The sequence below is a fragment of the Haliaeetus albicilla genome, chromosome 16, assembly GCF_947461875.1.
Source record: "Haliaeetus albicilla chromosome 16, bHalAlb1.1, whole genome shotgun sequence".
Lineage (NCBI taxonomy): Eukaryota > Metazoa > Chordata > Aves > Accipitriformes > Accipitridae > Haliaeetus > Haliaeetus albicilla.
Genome location: NC_091498.1, coordinates 27,298,754 through 27,314,016, shown reverse-complemented (window position 1 = coordinate 27,314,016; position 15,263 = coordinate 27,298,754). Strand labels below are relative to the sequence as shown.

Here is a 15,263-nt window from a genome sequence, read left to right as displayed (position 1 = left end):
TAGAGCTCATCCAGCTCTGAACGGTGGATGCTGATCTGTTTTCTCTTTTTCTCCTTTGTCTCCCCTCTAATGCGACCAACTCTCTTTAAATTATCTCTGAGATAATACAGAACTTAAACCTAGGCTATGAGAATTGAGAAACTTCTTTACGTTGCCAGCATTATACCAAATAGCCCGAGAGGCATTTTTGACAAATATAGAAACCTATAGAAACAAGTGAGGCTCTCGTGAGACAGAGGAAAGTCAAAAGCAATAGGTTAGGTAAATTTCCACATTTTTAACTATGATAGACAAGAAAATCAAGCAGTTAAGTATTTATGTTTTAAAATATATATTTTAATGCTGGTTATCTCTGTCTCTTAGACTTACGTAGGAACGTGGCTTCTTCAGTTTTGTTCCAGTGGGCAGTATAAGTTAGTTGCACTTTTCTTTGTTCTTCCTCTTTAAAGCTAACGTAGTCTAATAGGATGCATAATAATAGTGGCAAACAGAGTGGGACTGGAGACTTGAGCTGTATTTTTTTTTAAAGCCTCTGTGTATTAGCTCAATGATATTGCTGCTAAGTATTAATGTTGAGTGACAAAAAAATGCCTTGCTTCTTCTCTTGAGTTTTCTTCTAGTAATCTGAATTTCAAGAGGAAGCCAGCTTCACCAAGAAATGTGATTGAGAGTAGCTGTACATGGACTGAAAACCTCTGAATCTCAAACAAGATTTTGGGTTTTTTTTTCCTCCCATTTTTATGCAGAAACTGTATTTGACAACTAGCTTATGTAGCATCACATTGTGTTCTGCCGCATCTTAACAGGAGGGCTTTTACGATAGCAATGCGGCAGCAGGTTGAACAACTCCTGGGGTCTGGATTGCAAGTGTAGATGTTAGTCTGAGCTATTTTGGTCCAAACCAAATGTCCAATCATTTCAATGGATGAGCTCTGAGAATTGACAAGGCACTTGCTTGGCAGTGATACGGCTTTTGAACACTTTACTGTTATTGGAGAAAAGCTACTTGCACAAGTAATTCCTCTAACCAGAACCACTTGCATAACTTGAATGTGGAAGACATTCACAGTTGAATTATTAGTTGTGTGGATGCAAGATGACTGTATTTGCTGTTACTCCCTCTTGCAGCGTTCCTCTAGAGAGCTCAAAACTCCATCAGATCAGCGTGTTGCTGGTGCTCAGCTGAACAGTCTGTAAATAGATCTAGTCACATTGTTTTCCACATTTTTCACAGGACCGTCAGCTTTTCAGAAGGTCATCTTGTTTTGTTCAGCTGAGACCCTGATTGAAGGAACCATTCCTGTTTAAAATAGTGATCAGGTGTTTTGTAAATAGATTTCATTTTGGGTTTTTTCCTAATGGGAATGTAAACATGCTGTATCACTTTCCTGAAGGACGGATGATCTTTGTAGCTTCTGAGAGAATTGGGAATTGACCCTAGGAAGTTATTATGTTGCTGTAATAAAGAGACGGGGCCCACTTAGGAATTTTCTCTGTGAGTCTGCTGCTCAACTACCAGTGTTATACTGCTTCCCCTTTCCACTAAAATAAAAGGCTCAGTCTGGCAGACATTCATTAGCATAAACCTTTGATCAGTGTAATTATCTCCAGGCAAAAAATTAGTTCTTGTTTTTTTTCCAAATTAAATAATGAGCAGAATATTATCAATTCAAAAAATGTACCCCCAACCTTATTTAAAAACTGTACCTAACGTGTGCTGCAGAATGCTGACAAAGTAATCCTCTTTCTTAAATCCTCTTTCTGTCATTGATTTGTCGCAGGTTTGTTTTCATCGGTCTCATAGCCAAGGTGAACCTTTACTTCAAAGATTTTTTTTCCTTGTTTTTTAAAATGACCTCTTTTCTTTTTCCTTTTTTTTTTTTTTTCCTTCCCACTCAATTTGATTCTAGAGCAAATTCAATGAAGTCATGAATGTTACATCAGGGACAAACTTGACCTCATGTTCCTTGTATTACTTGATACATGTCAAGGTAATGATGATTAAGCGAGCATACGAAAATAGAACACTTTTCATGTAAGTGTTCGAACCCTTCAGGTCGGCCTTATTGCTTTAATGAGTTGTTGTGTTATGCTATTTGAGAGGAAAGCAAGCAGCAGGAAGGGTGGACTATATCTGTAAGGGAGAAAAGGTTTCAGAGAGTAAATTCAGATCACTAATAGGTGCTGAGAAGACCTGCTCTCAGTTCTGCTTTTAATCTCTGCTTACCGGGACAACTCTCCACAAACGAAAAAGGAAAGGGGCTGGTTTGTGAGCCGCCTCCTCACAACAAAGCATGAAATAATTAAAAACCTTTGAACCCTCCCCATCTTTTGTCAAAGGCAACTTGCTTGCACCAGTTTAGATGCAGAGACTTAAATAAGGAAGTAATTGCCTGTACGCTGAAAGCATTTATTTATCGAAATACTGACCACTGTTCTAAATGTTTGTGTTGCATACAACTTTTGCATATTTACTAATTAAATCTTGGGTTTTTTCTTAAATACTTGATGTTGCACACCTGAATTCATATCTTGTCTTGTGATGTGTTTATTATGATCAAGTTCTAAGGCTACTGGATTTATTCCCCCCAAAAGTATGCCTTTTTAAGTTTGAGTATGTGTTTAGATTAGAATAATATATGAATCTTTGCTTAATTTTTTTTTTTGTTCCACTCTCCTGGTATGATCTAAGAGATCATTTAATGGGACATATTTCTAGAGACAGAAGCTTCACAACTTCCCTGTTCAACCTCTTTCATTGTTGAATTATCCTCATTATGAAAGTGTTTCCCCTACATCCAGCTGGAATTTCCCTTGCTGCAAGTCACAATTATGGTTTCTAGTCCTTTTACTACGTACCTCCAAGAACCCTCTGATTCCACTTTCTCTCCAACAACTGCTTGATAGTTGAGGACCTCAGTCATATCTTCCACACTATGATGTGTCAAAACTTACTTTTTTTTTCCCCTACACTTTGATTTTTATTATTTTTTGTTTTAATTGGTTTATTAGCATTCTGAATAGCACTTCCTTGAATTTCTGAGGAAAAAGGCCATTAGCGTGTCTTACAGGGGTGTCGTGGTTTAAACCCAGATGGCAATTAAGCACCACACAGCCGCTCGCTCCCTCCCCGCCTCCTCCAGTGGGATGGGGAAGAGAATCGGGGCGGGGGGGAAGTAAAACTCATGGATTGAGATAAAGACAGTTTAATAGGACAGAAAAGGATGGGAAAATAATTCTAATAAAGGTAAGAGAATATACAAACCAAGCGATGCACAATACAATTGCTCACCACTCGTTGACCGATGCCCAGTTAGTTCCCTAGCAGTGATCTGCCCACCCCCCCTACAACCAACTCCCCCCAGTTCATATACTGGGCATGACGTCCTATGGTATGGAATACACCTTTGGCCAGTTTGGGTCAGCTGCCCTGGCTGTGTCCCCTCCCAACTCCTTGTACCAGCCTTCTTGTTGGCGGGGCATGAGAAGCTGAAAAACCCTTGACTTGGTCTAAACACTACTTAGCAGCAACTGAAAACATCAGTGTGTTACCAACATTCTTCTCATCCTAAATCCAAAACGCAGCACTATACCAGCTAGTAAGAAGAAAATTAACTTTATTCCAGCTGAAACCAGGACAAAGGGATAGTAACCATATTCCATTGAATATTTGGAAAAAATTATTTTGTATTAATGAAGCGTCATAATCAAGTATAATATGAAAGCCCAAGCATTTGTTGCACTGAAATACTCTGTTCTTTTCTAAATTACAACAGAGTAGCAAATTCTAAATCCTCAATATAAAAATAAAACTGAATGACTAATCTATGACTTCTGCAGAGCTGAGCAAGGCAAAAACATGGTTTTAGGGGAAAGAACAAGTTTTGAAAATTTTTTGTATTCTTCTATGACAAGACTGTCTTTCTAATTGTTCCCTCTTTCATGAAAGCTTATGTTAAGAACAGAAAGTAAACAATCTTCTTCCCTTGTCACTGTCTCCAGTAGGCAATATCTTCCATGTGTCACGTTATGGAATTTCTGGGGGGGGTGGGGAAAGGCAGCAAATATGATGGATATATGCTGTGACACTGCAAACCTGTTAACCATCCCCTCCCCCAGGTTTCTAACATGATTGAAGTCAGTTAGAAGCTTTAGGTTTCAGCGGTAATGAGATGCAGCCTAGTTTAAGTAGGCTTCTACCACAGATTAAAAAAGAAAGTCATTTTGTTTTCAGGCCAAATATGCACTGTGCCAGTAAACAGATTTATCTCTTTAAAGTCTAGCATTGGAGACGCATAAAAGAATTTAAAAGAATGAGTCATAAATGCACAAAGAGTATTAGAGCCAAGCTTTTCTGAAATGACCGCTATTTATATGTCCTTCAGAATTTGCTTTTTTAATGTATTCATTGACAAACTTAGTTCAGTTTGGTACTGAAAATTTTGTTCTATATTCCTTTTCAGTTTCAGCTTTCTCTGTACATAAATTAAATAGCAGGAAAATGTGTGTCATGGCCTTTTACAACAAACCAGTGAAAGTTCCCTGTAGCGGTAGTCCAGCTGTGGATTTGATTGCATTAAAAACAAATCTAGAAGCTTTTTATTCAGATAAATGCAAATCTTCAGTAATCAAAAGTGTGAAAAATTTGTAAAATCTCTGTAGCTGTGGAAGTTCAATGTCCTAAGCACTGACAGAACTATATTAACCATGCTTTTGCAAATAAAAATTACCTTTTAAACTTCCAGCTGCTTTTAATTAAAAAGCTTGGGAACTAAGTAATGAAAATGAAGAACTCAGAGGCAGGTTTTCTGTTTATTTTAAAAAATAATAATATAAGTCTGAAAAAGACATTCTGGGTTATTGAGTTCTGGGCTCTTCTGCCCTGTTGCCAGAGGCTGCTTCAGTATTGCAGAAACTTTTATTTCTCTGAAAGACATAAAATGAATGAACAAATGAAGAGTTAGTAAAGTAAATATTTACATTTAGCTCATCTGCATTCATTATTTAACTGTGCGTCATTTATAAAGATATTTCTCCAAACAGAAGGACCACATACTATTTAAGGGGAGGCCCATACGCTATTTAAAACTCTTTAGACTCTCTTCATGTTCTAGCATTTAGTTCTGTAAAGGATTTGGTCTAGGAGACAGTCTTACACGGACCTGCGGAGACTGGATGTACACCACGTTCTCTACTTTTTATAAAGAACATACGGAGGAGGCGAGGAAAGGTTTACCAGGGATTTGGTAACTGGATGTGGACTGGAATTGCAACATTGAAATACAGTTTTTATTACAGTATCACTAGAAACAGTTAGGCATAGAAACTAAGAGCCTAATGCAATCTGAATATAAGCAGTGAGGAGTCTCACTTATTTCAATGACAGTTACTTCCACCTGCATCAGAGCTGTATTTGCGAATTTGGCTTTGTGTTACTGACACTGACTTTCCTTGATCTTGTTGTCCTAAAAGCGGATTTGTTACCCACTGTGCAATAGACCAATCTCACACGCTCAGGAGAGATATTGCTTTTTATTCAGGCCTGGGTGCTCGGTGGACTTTCCACAAATCAAGCACACCAGATCCATCAGGTGTGCCTCTCTTATACGGTAACACTTACATATGATTCATAAAACTATTCCTGCCTAGTACATATTCAAACTATCTAATGCATATGCATAGGATTATATAACCATGACACATCAAATGCCTTTTCCGCATGCCCGGGGGTCTCGGGTGGTCTCCGGTGGTCGTTTGGGGAGGTATCCCCCCCTCACTTTGACCGCTAAGTCGCTCCGTATCAGGTCAATGGTTCATTTTCCTGCCAAGAGGGACGCATCGTCAATCAGGAAAGAACAGACAGGATCGGAATGATCTTGGCTACTTCTCTAGGTATTATTAAAACTGTTTGAAGTTGAAAATTATTAACTAGCTTAATTTAAATCAGGGTTTTCTATATCTGACATCAGTCTCACTTCTCATGCAGCAGAGAAAACCCCAGCTGTAGGGGACAGTAAACTTCATATTTCTAAACAGTTGTGGTATTTTTTTGTTATACTTGGGAAGAAAAGAGGAAACGCCAAGTAAGGTTTTCATATGAATTGGTCAAAAAAACCCCAGAACTGCTGACTGTAACAGAATACTCATTATTTTGGAAAGTATTTGGGAATGTTCATAGCTCTGAGCATGTACTTCTATCTCATTGCTATTTTTTTGAACACAAATTTTCAGGCACAGCTTTAGCATCAGTGCTGTCAGGGAAGTGCATTATGCTCAGGTTCTGTTGTTTTCAGTAGTTTTGACCTGGAATCCTTCCTGGGTTTGTATTTGTTTTTAGTTTGGTCTCTCTCAGGCCTGATGTGTTTCTTAGGGCCATCCAGAGTGTAGATTTCCTTTGATCTGTGTGCTGAAGCACAGGGGCTCTGCATTTACGCATAGACGAGCCTTATCTTTGTGGAAAACTAATTTACAAACTCGAATTTGTATTCTTGAATATCTTAGGGGAACATCACAGAGCTAAGCAGGGGAGGGGTGACAGGGAAGAGAAAGGACAGCTTGAATTCTGCCTGGAGAGCAGCATAATGTGTGTGAAGCACCCTATTGCAAGTAGTAACTCCCTCAGTAGTCATCCATGGCGAGATAGCCCCTGATAAAAGACCAGAAAAGGTTGAGTGAGTCCTCAAACTGGTACAAGGTTCGGATAAACAGGGCAGCACTGTGGAATGTGGATTCATGGAGCGGGGCGAATGGAGCTGGCAGCTTCATCCGTGTGCCAAGGCGAGCTGATGTAAACAGTCCTGGTCCGGGAGCTGTACGGTTACGTGAGAAGAGCTCTACACGGGCAGTGTTTTCCCTCTGTAACCCAAGTTTGAGGCTGTAGGTGAGAAGCAGCATGGAGGAATCGTCCCCCGAGAACCAGGGGGGGATTTACAGGACGGTGTTTCCAGGAGCGGCCGGAGCAGCATCTGCAGTGCTGCGACTTCTTCCCACGGCAGGTCGTGCCGATTCCACATACGGTCCTGGGTTTGGGCACTTCTCTTCCTTTGCATCCTGCCCTACTGCTACTGTTTTCTTGCCTTACCACATGCGTTGCTTATTTAGCTTATAAACTTATCCTTTTGACAAAGAAACGGCCATATGAAAGTTGTATACAAAGGTTTATGTGAAGATGTAAAATATTTTCCCCATGTTACTTATTCTCTGCCAGAACAAAATGCACCAATTAAAGAAAATATGCTGTACTTCATATTGCGGGGTGGGGATGTTCATAAGTACTTAACATTGTAGTAAGTCTGCTTTTGCCTAAGGAACTGTTTTTATTATTTTTATAAGCAGCAGAATTAGGACCAACATGAAACTTTTCAGAAGCTACTTAAGCTTGTAGTCCTTGTTTATTAGCAAAAAGCTACAGAATTAGATCTGAACCTTCTTCAACAGAGATTAAATTGGACCCAGTTCCAGTTATATCTCTAGTGAGTTAATCCCATCATGAAAGAAACAAACAATATATCAAGTCAGGTATGATTATAATCAGCAGTATGTTTAATAAATCAAACCAGCCACACTAATCCAGGAACATAAATAACGTGAAAGAAATCTTTTCTCCTGTAAGGTATTGAATTCAGAATACTTGGCTTTGTACACAAGAGCAGATCTGTGAACTGCTTAACTTAGAGCCATGTATGCTGGCAGGGGGGAAGTGGTCATCAGCTCTCTTCTGCTTTTATTGCTGTTCCCATATAGAGCAAACCATTATCATTATCACTTTCCATAACACTTTTTCACATTTATAATTCTGGAGCCGGTTTCTTGGATCTGTGCCCTGCTTTGAAATGTTTTCAAGACTTGTCCTCTGGATAGAAAGAAGGACGTAAACTTTTCTTTTAAGTGATCATAAAACACTTTGCTCAAACACTTCCATTTTTCCATTTCAAAATGGTTTTTATTAGAAATACAGCATGAGCAAAACAACCCCTAATTTCCCAAAAGACATTGCTGAACCTTCAACGAACTGATGACAAGCTGATACTTCCACAGCAGAGTACAAAATTCACATACTGAAAATGGGCAGGATTTCACAAGAAGCCTCTATGAAACCCAGAACACATCCATGTCACCTGTACAGATTACTTGAAATTGATGTGAAAAGTAGCTGGGACTTTTCAAGAGCAGGGCTGAAGATGCTTAAAAACACTCATGATATTAACTAACCGACTTTTCAGCAAAAAGCTGCACACTTAACCTTTCCTCACCATGCTGCATAGCAGCCAATATAAAACAAGCTGTCAAAATGTCAAAGAAAAAATAAATACGAGAATTTAATCCAAGTAGGTTTTAATTGCTGCTTCTGCTAATACCATTTGACATTCAGGATTTTTTTTTTCTTAACTTATTATATAGTGAAATTTAGAGCAACAGATGCAACAATAATTCTGTTCCAATATTATTCTAGCCAAGTGCTCAGTTTTCCTCAGACAGCAGTCATACAGTGTTTTGCTGCCTGCCTGCAGCGTGGGCTACTCGTAACGATGGGGTACTCCTTCTTGGAAGGTTTGTGTTTTAAACTTGGTGCAGTTAATGGTGAAATGTTAGTTACAGGCAGTTTCAATAATTGTGGATATGCATGACTTCTGCAAGTTAGGGTTTCTAAATGCAGAGCAATTCCCAGCTGTAGGCTGAATATTAGAAAAATACGGATTTAGCGGCATCAGCTGTGCTTATGTGGAATGACCTGAGAGACCTCATGCTCTAAAACTCCATTCTTGCACACAGTGTATCATCAAACATTCAAAAACATTGTTTTGGAGGAGAAGAGATGATTTGATTGTAATACTCATCTATTTTTGCTTTATATAGATATACACACATATAGAATTCTTGCTTACACATCTGATGAACTCATACGTTTGATTTCATGCATTTTCTCTCCTTTTCCACCCTTCAGATTTGGATATTTGGATGTGGCTGCCTCTCTGGTAAAGACCAGCGATGTTATCTCTTGAAGACAGGGATGGCATCTTGCACTTTCCGTGAGGGAACCAAAAGAAATTTTCTAATAGGAACTGAAAGAACGTATGATGTAATTAAAGACAGACCTGCTACAATTTCCTACTGTCAAGAAATTGGTTTTGCTTTTCCCCATCTTATGTTATTTCCAGATGACCTGTTCCTACAGCTTATGCAAGAAGCTGATACACTAGCCAAGCCCAGGGGAATGAGATTGCAAGGGAAAAGATGCAGTTTTATATCGCTGTTTCTATAATTAGCATATGTGGGAATGTAGGATACTTTCACAGTTGTCATTGGAACCTGTGAAATTTCCCACTGGAAATGACTAGTCCCTAATTTAGTGAGAAGAGGTTTGCATAAAAGTCAAAACAGCAAAGGCCGCAAGATCTCATGAAAGAACTACTGTTTCACAGTTACAACTTTATTCAATCTATAACACTATCATTTTGGACATGTGCGCTCAGACGTGCATTACATATGTTAGGTACAAGTATGAAGTCATTTTTGGGTCATTTGTCTGATTCATTGCTGGTTCTTTTCTTTATTTCAGGACCTTTGAGACTGGGTACTTCTGTATGAGCTCCTTCCTATTGAGTAGTGCATGAAGGAAATCAATCTCCATTCTTCTTAGATTCTTGCTTTCATAAGCAATAATTAATCACGTTAAACTACTGATATAAAAATAGATGGGGTGTAAAATAACTTCTTAATTTCCCTGCAGGCCTGTCTCTACTTTTAATGGAATTTAACTTAATTTTCTCTTAGTGGAAATTTCCTTTACGAACTGGTGTGGTCACTTCCCCCACAATAACATCTCAGAGATTTTGATGAATTGAATAGCTTTTGCTGAGCACTCTCTCCTGTGAAGTACTTGCAGCCCTTTATGCCTCCAGGGATGCACTCAGCCTCTTGTAAGCCCCAATCCATTCCTCCTCAGTGATGCAAATTGTTCATTTGAGTATGGATATTAGAATTCATCTTACCCAGATCTTCAGGTTATGTTCTTGATCGCAGTGAAATTTCAAATGTTGCTGCACTTTTGATTTTCAGTTTAACCCAGTATTAAAATAGATGCCTCTTCATAACTCAGATCCATAATCACAATCTTTAATCATATTTAGAATTGGGTATTTTGGTCTCTGATCACCTGATTGGATCATGTTTTTCCACAATGATGATTATGTCTAGATGAGACTGTATTACTTACAGGCATATGCTTCAGAAGTGTGAAATTTCTTCTCATTTCAGTGTTGACTCATACTGAGACACCTTTTCAGTATTCCTTAGTAGGTGATAAAAGGATCTCTCAAAGAACACCTCTCTCTTTTCACAACCTGTACATTGTAGGATGATTCCAGGAAACCCATCATCACTCTTAATTTTCCCTAATTTACATTTCCATGAAAGACTGATGAGCAGCGATAAGTCAGTTGTTAGCCTAATAGCATTATCAAGTTGGCAGAGAAGTGTTTTCTGCAGTTATACCGAATTCCCTGCAGTGGTAGGACTGAAAGTCATTGCCAGCACTCTTCCGAGGGTAAAAAAAGTGGTACTACAAACCTTCTAGTAAGACAAAGTCTTCTATCAGATGTTACCTTTTTCTTCTTTGTCCGGTGTATAGGCAGTATCTATATTGCTTACGTGTGTATATATACATCTAGACATGCGTATATATATATATATACACACACACACACATATACCTACATATGTGTATCTACACACAGGAGCAAACACGATAAGCTTCATGTAACATTTAATTTCATATTTATGACAGTCTTTAAGTCTAGCCCTTAATTTAATGCTGGACAGAGATTTTTTTTTTCTTTCTCTCCAAAGCCTATCAGTCAGTCCAGGAATTCTCTTTTTTGTTGTTGTTTTGGCTTTGGCTTTTGGGTTGGGGTGTGTTGTTTTGTTTTGTTTTGGTTTTCTCCTGAGAATTATGACTGCTTGTTAGGCTACAATATATATATTTATGAAATTCTGTGATGTCTGTGGGTTGATTATCACACATAATACACTTATGAAGCATGACTATAATCACAATTTGTCTGTATTGTTTTGTACCAAGTGTAAAATGAAGTCTGGAGTAGGTCTGCCATTCTTTTAGTGCAGCTTTGACCGTGCTCTGATTTTGCACGTTGAACCGCTATTTTTTCAATTGTTTTATTTACAGGTGGGTTTCTTTTTTTTTTTTTTTTTTTTTAAATATTTCATTTAAAAATCTATTGTTTAACATTTTCTACTTTGTTGGTTATGCAGGATGGTTTTATTCATTGATATAACAGTGTCATAAACTAATAGAACAGTTAGACTGAATTCAGAACTAAGTTTTTGTTTATCTTTGTTGAAATAATGTCATTAATACGGGAGGGGGTTTTTGTTGTTAATTGACAATAACGTTGTGCTCTGTGATGTATATTGAAATACTATCATATGAAGTACTCGCTGCATTTTCTACATAAAAATGAACAAGCTGCTGATTACAAAACGCAATGCTGAAATCCTAAATCACAGTAACATTCTACTTCATAAATAATACTAAGTTGGGGCTACACCAAGACTTTCTCTGAAGGATTAGATGGGAAATTGCATTTCTCTTCTGTGTTTTCAGATTTGTAAGGACCAGTGAGAAATTTTATTTTCGGTATTGAAATACTGTGCACTTTGAGTAACAACAGGAAAAAATTTCATGGGAGTTACTTCCAGATCACAACTAACTCCCTGTAGCCGAGGAGGGCAAGTCTGACCTGAGCCCACTCTGCCAGTTCCTGTAATACATGGTGGCTCCCCACTGGTTCTCTTCTGCTTCTGCATTCTGTCAGAAGTCACTAAATGGCTTCTACCTTGTAGTATCTGAGAAGATAGAAGATATATATAATTCATCAAATCATCCCTTCTGAAAATGAATAAAACATACACATCCAAGTATGCATCAAAAAGCTTCCTATTCTCTTGTAAAGCCGACAATTACCACCTCTGAAGAGGTCTGTGTAGCAGTGTTGGATCCTATTTTGTATAATATTTTTTCAGCTAGAGATCAAAGAGCTCTCTTCTTTCACCTCTTCTTATTAAGATATAAAAGAATTCCTTTAAATGGGACTTTTTTTCTGTGGAGGTTCTGTTTACAGAACAGCCAAATAGAAAATACAGTGTACTCACTCTGCAAAAAATGCATTACAGCTACATTTTGTATGACAAATGAACACTATTGATTTTCCTATAGTGCCTTTCATAAAGATAATCCGTATATAGAAGGAGTCAATTAAATGCTGAAGAGAATAGAAAGGTTTAAAGCTGTTATTTAAATTGGCGTATTTCACAGGAAATGCACTGAGAAAGCAGCTTGGGATTAACTGTACGCCCTCCCATCTTCAAAGATTGGTATGGAAGGCTTAAAAAATATGAGAAATGTAAAGAATCATAACAAACAGTCAAGAGAGCTGATTGATAAGAAGTCAGCAAGTGAAGCCATGAAGCCCCCAGGGGTCTGAAAAAGCTCCAGGGCCATTTTATTCAGGTTCAATGATGGGGAAGTCGTTCAGAGGAAGAGAGAAATATTGAGAGTAATATTCCTCTGTGAAACCCTGAGAGGATGTTTTAACCTGTTCCATTGCAAAGAGATGGGAAAGATGATGGTAGGAAACATGAATATACTTCTGGTAAAGAAATATATTTTCAGTCTATTCAAACAAACTGTTACAGAGAGAAACAATAAAGACTACCAACCTTTGTGTACTGTTGCTACTATAATTATTCTAAATGAATACTTTATAAGATTTTGTAAGAACATATTCCAGAACTGAAAAGTACCTATTAATTTCATAAAATGGATTCTATAGTGGCTAACTGAAACACAGCGTTACCACCTTTGCACTGTGCAGGGTTTTTTTTAGGGAGTGAAGTTGGTTTTAGGTATTGCTTTATGCTGAATCACAAGGACTAAACCATTGAAGAGCTTCCTTTACATTTCCAGAAATAACTTAGATGCTTCGAAGTCTAGGATTCACTTCTACATAGGATTTTGCTTAAGTCACTTTTGAAAGTGAAGCACGGGTCAGCATTCATCGTGCCTAGCTTCAATCATGGAAAAAAAAAATTATCTAGTCTAATCTTGCTTTTATGACTCTTTTGTAATGAAGAGAGAGAGAGAGAGAGAGAGAGACGGAGACGGGTCTTTTTTTCTCACTCGTTGTAAGCCCTTTCCATCCCTGAGATCTCTTCCTTTCTGCTCATACAGAAGAATACTTTATAATAGGGTTATTATTTCTGTCATGTTTTATATTGGTTGTATAATAATGTTTTATATGTCAGTCCAACAGTGCGCTCTGTGTGGTTTGGATTTTATGGGAAGCTGAAGGCTCTGAAATCATGTAGATTTGCAAAGGGTTTCAACGTCCGGTCTCTGGTGGACGCCGGTGAAAATTACAGACCTTTTCAGTATTTTATATCATTAAACTGCTACGTTTAGAAAATGAGAGTGAAATGCATCCTTGCTTCCATACTTAGGTTAACTTCAAGAAATGTGTATAATTTCAGGACGAATACAAATCAACCGTTAAGTGATGGGACTTAGCAAAGAGCTTATCCTGGTGGGAGAATTTTCCAATGTTCAGAACTGCTCAGCTTTTTGGCACATTCAGCTGACACACTTGACTGAGGAAACCTCAGAAGAGACTTTCATCTGACCTGGTATGTATGGCAATGGCTACATTTCCTATAATTACTCTATAGTAACCACGAATGTTTTCATGTACATTACATAGCCCTCCTTTGATAATTTTCTCTGCTTAGGAGGGGATTCCATCAATATTTCTAAGCTGCTCATGAATAATTCCACTTTTCTCCCTTCCTATTAGCATACAATGTTTCAAAAATTTGCAAGTGTACCTGGTTAGTTAAGTGCTAATACTCTAACTCCAATTAAAGTTTTTTAGGATTTAAAAGTGGTTACGTGTATTGAGTAATTGTCTGGAATCAGTTGGATTATGTACTAGAAAGCAAGACGGTCTTGTTTCTTTAAAATTTTCATTTACATTACTTTCTGATCATAAACAACCCCTGGAAGACTGAGGTACTGTAATATATACCATCCTACTACTTCTTCATATAGCTTAAGAAAAGAAAAATCCGTTTAAGTATTTGTCCTGTTTTCAGCTGGAATAAACTTAATTTTCTTCTTATAGCTCGTATAGTGCTGTGTTTTGGATTTAGGATGAGAATACTGTTGATAACACACTGATGTTTTAGTCGTTGCTGAGCAGTGCTTACACTAAGTCAAGGACTTTTCAGCTTCTCATACTGTCCTGCCGGCGGAGGCTGGGGGTGCACAAGAACCCGGGAGGGGACACAGCCAGGACAGCTGACCCCAATGAGCCAAAGGGATGTTCCATACCATATGACATCATGCCCACTATATGAACTGGGGGGAGTTGACTGGGGGGGCACCGCAGCTCAGGGATTGGCTGGGTATGGGTCAGCGGGTGGTGAGCAATTGTATCACTTGTTTTGTGGGGTGCATCGCTTGTTTTGTATGTTCTCTTAGTATTAGTAGTATTTTTCCTTCCTTTTCTGTTCTATTAAGCTGTCTTTATCTCAACCCATGAGTTTTACTTTTTTTCCCCCTGATTCTCTTCCCCAATCCCACTGAGGGGGGGGGGGGAGTGAGCGAGCGAGCGGCTGCGTGGTGCGTAGTTGCCGTGGGGTTGACCCGCGACAGTATTACTAAGAGATAGACAGACAATAGCTGTAGGTTACTAAGAAGCAACTTGAAGTTAATGATTGGTGGAATAAATTCACTGATGCAAAATAGAGGAATTCAGATGTAACCCTGTTGCAAACTTCACCCCCGCTCTGTCTCCAAAATCTGCAGCTTTTAACATAACACAATGCATATATTTCACTTCAACTTTAGAGTGTTACTGACTATGGGGTTTTATAGCAAAACTTTTTCTGTAAACGTTGGCACTTGAAAAACTTTCCAATTTAACTGGGAAATTTGCTGTCTCTCTGTAAATAGGTATGACTTTAGTAGCAGGAGTATAATCTTGCTTGTCAATATTTTGCAACCATTCAGCATTCGGATACTAAAATTAAAAGAAAGCAATGATAAAGAAAGGAAACACATCCCAATTTCCACATTCATTTCATTTTAACTCCCTACTGAGAGCAGATGTGCCAGTAATGGCAGTGTTTTCTACATGTTAATAAGTATTAGTAGCTCATAATGAGCTAACTGCTATTGCCAAAGAGTT

The 15,263-nt window shown here is 38.2% G+C and overlaps 1 protein-coding gene across 2 annotated transcripts in view; it reads left to right on the top strand.

Moving 5' to 3' along the window:
* Window positions 1-15,263, top strand: part of LUZP2 (leucine zipper protein 2) — a 326,231-nt gene that overhangs the window by 23,970 nt on the left and 286,998 nt on the right. For both annotated transcript variants that reach the window (XM_069804063.1, XM_069804064.1), the window contains exon 2: window positions 13,549-13,701. The gene's annotated coding sequence lies outside the window, so the exon portion shown is untranslated. The remainder of the gene's footprint in view (window positions 1-13,548; window positions 13,702-15,263) is intronic.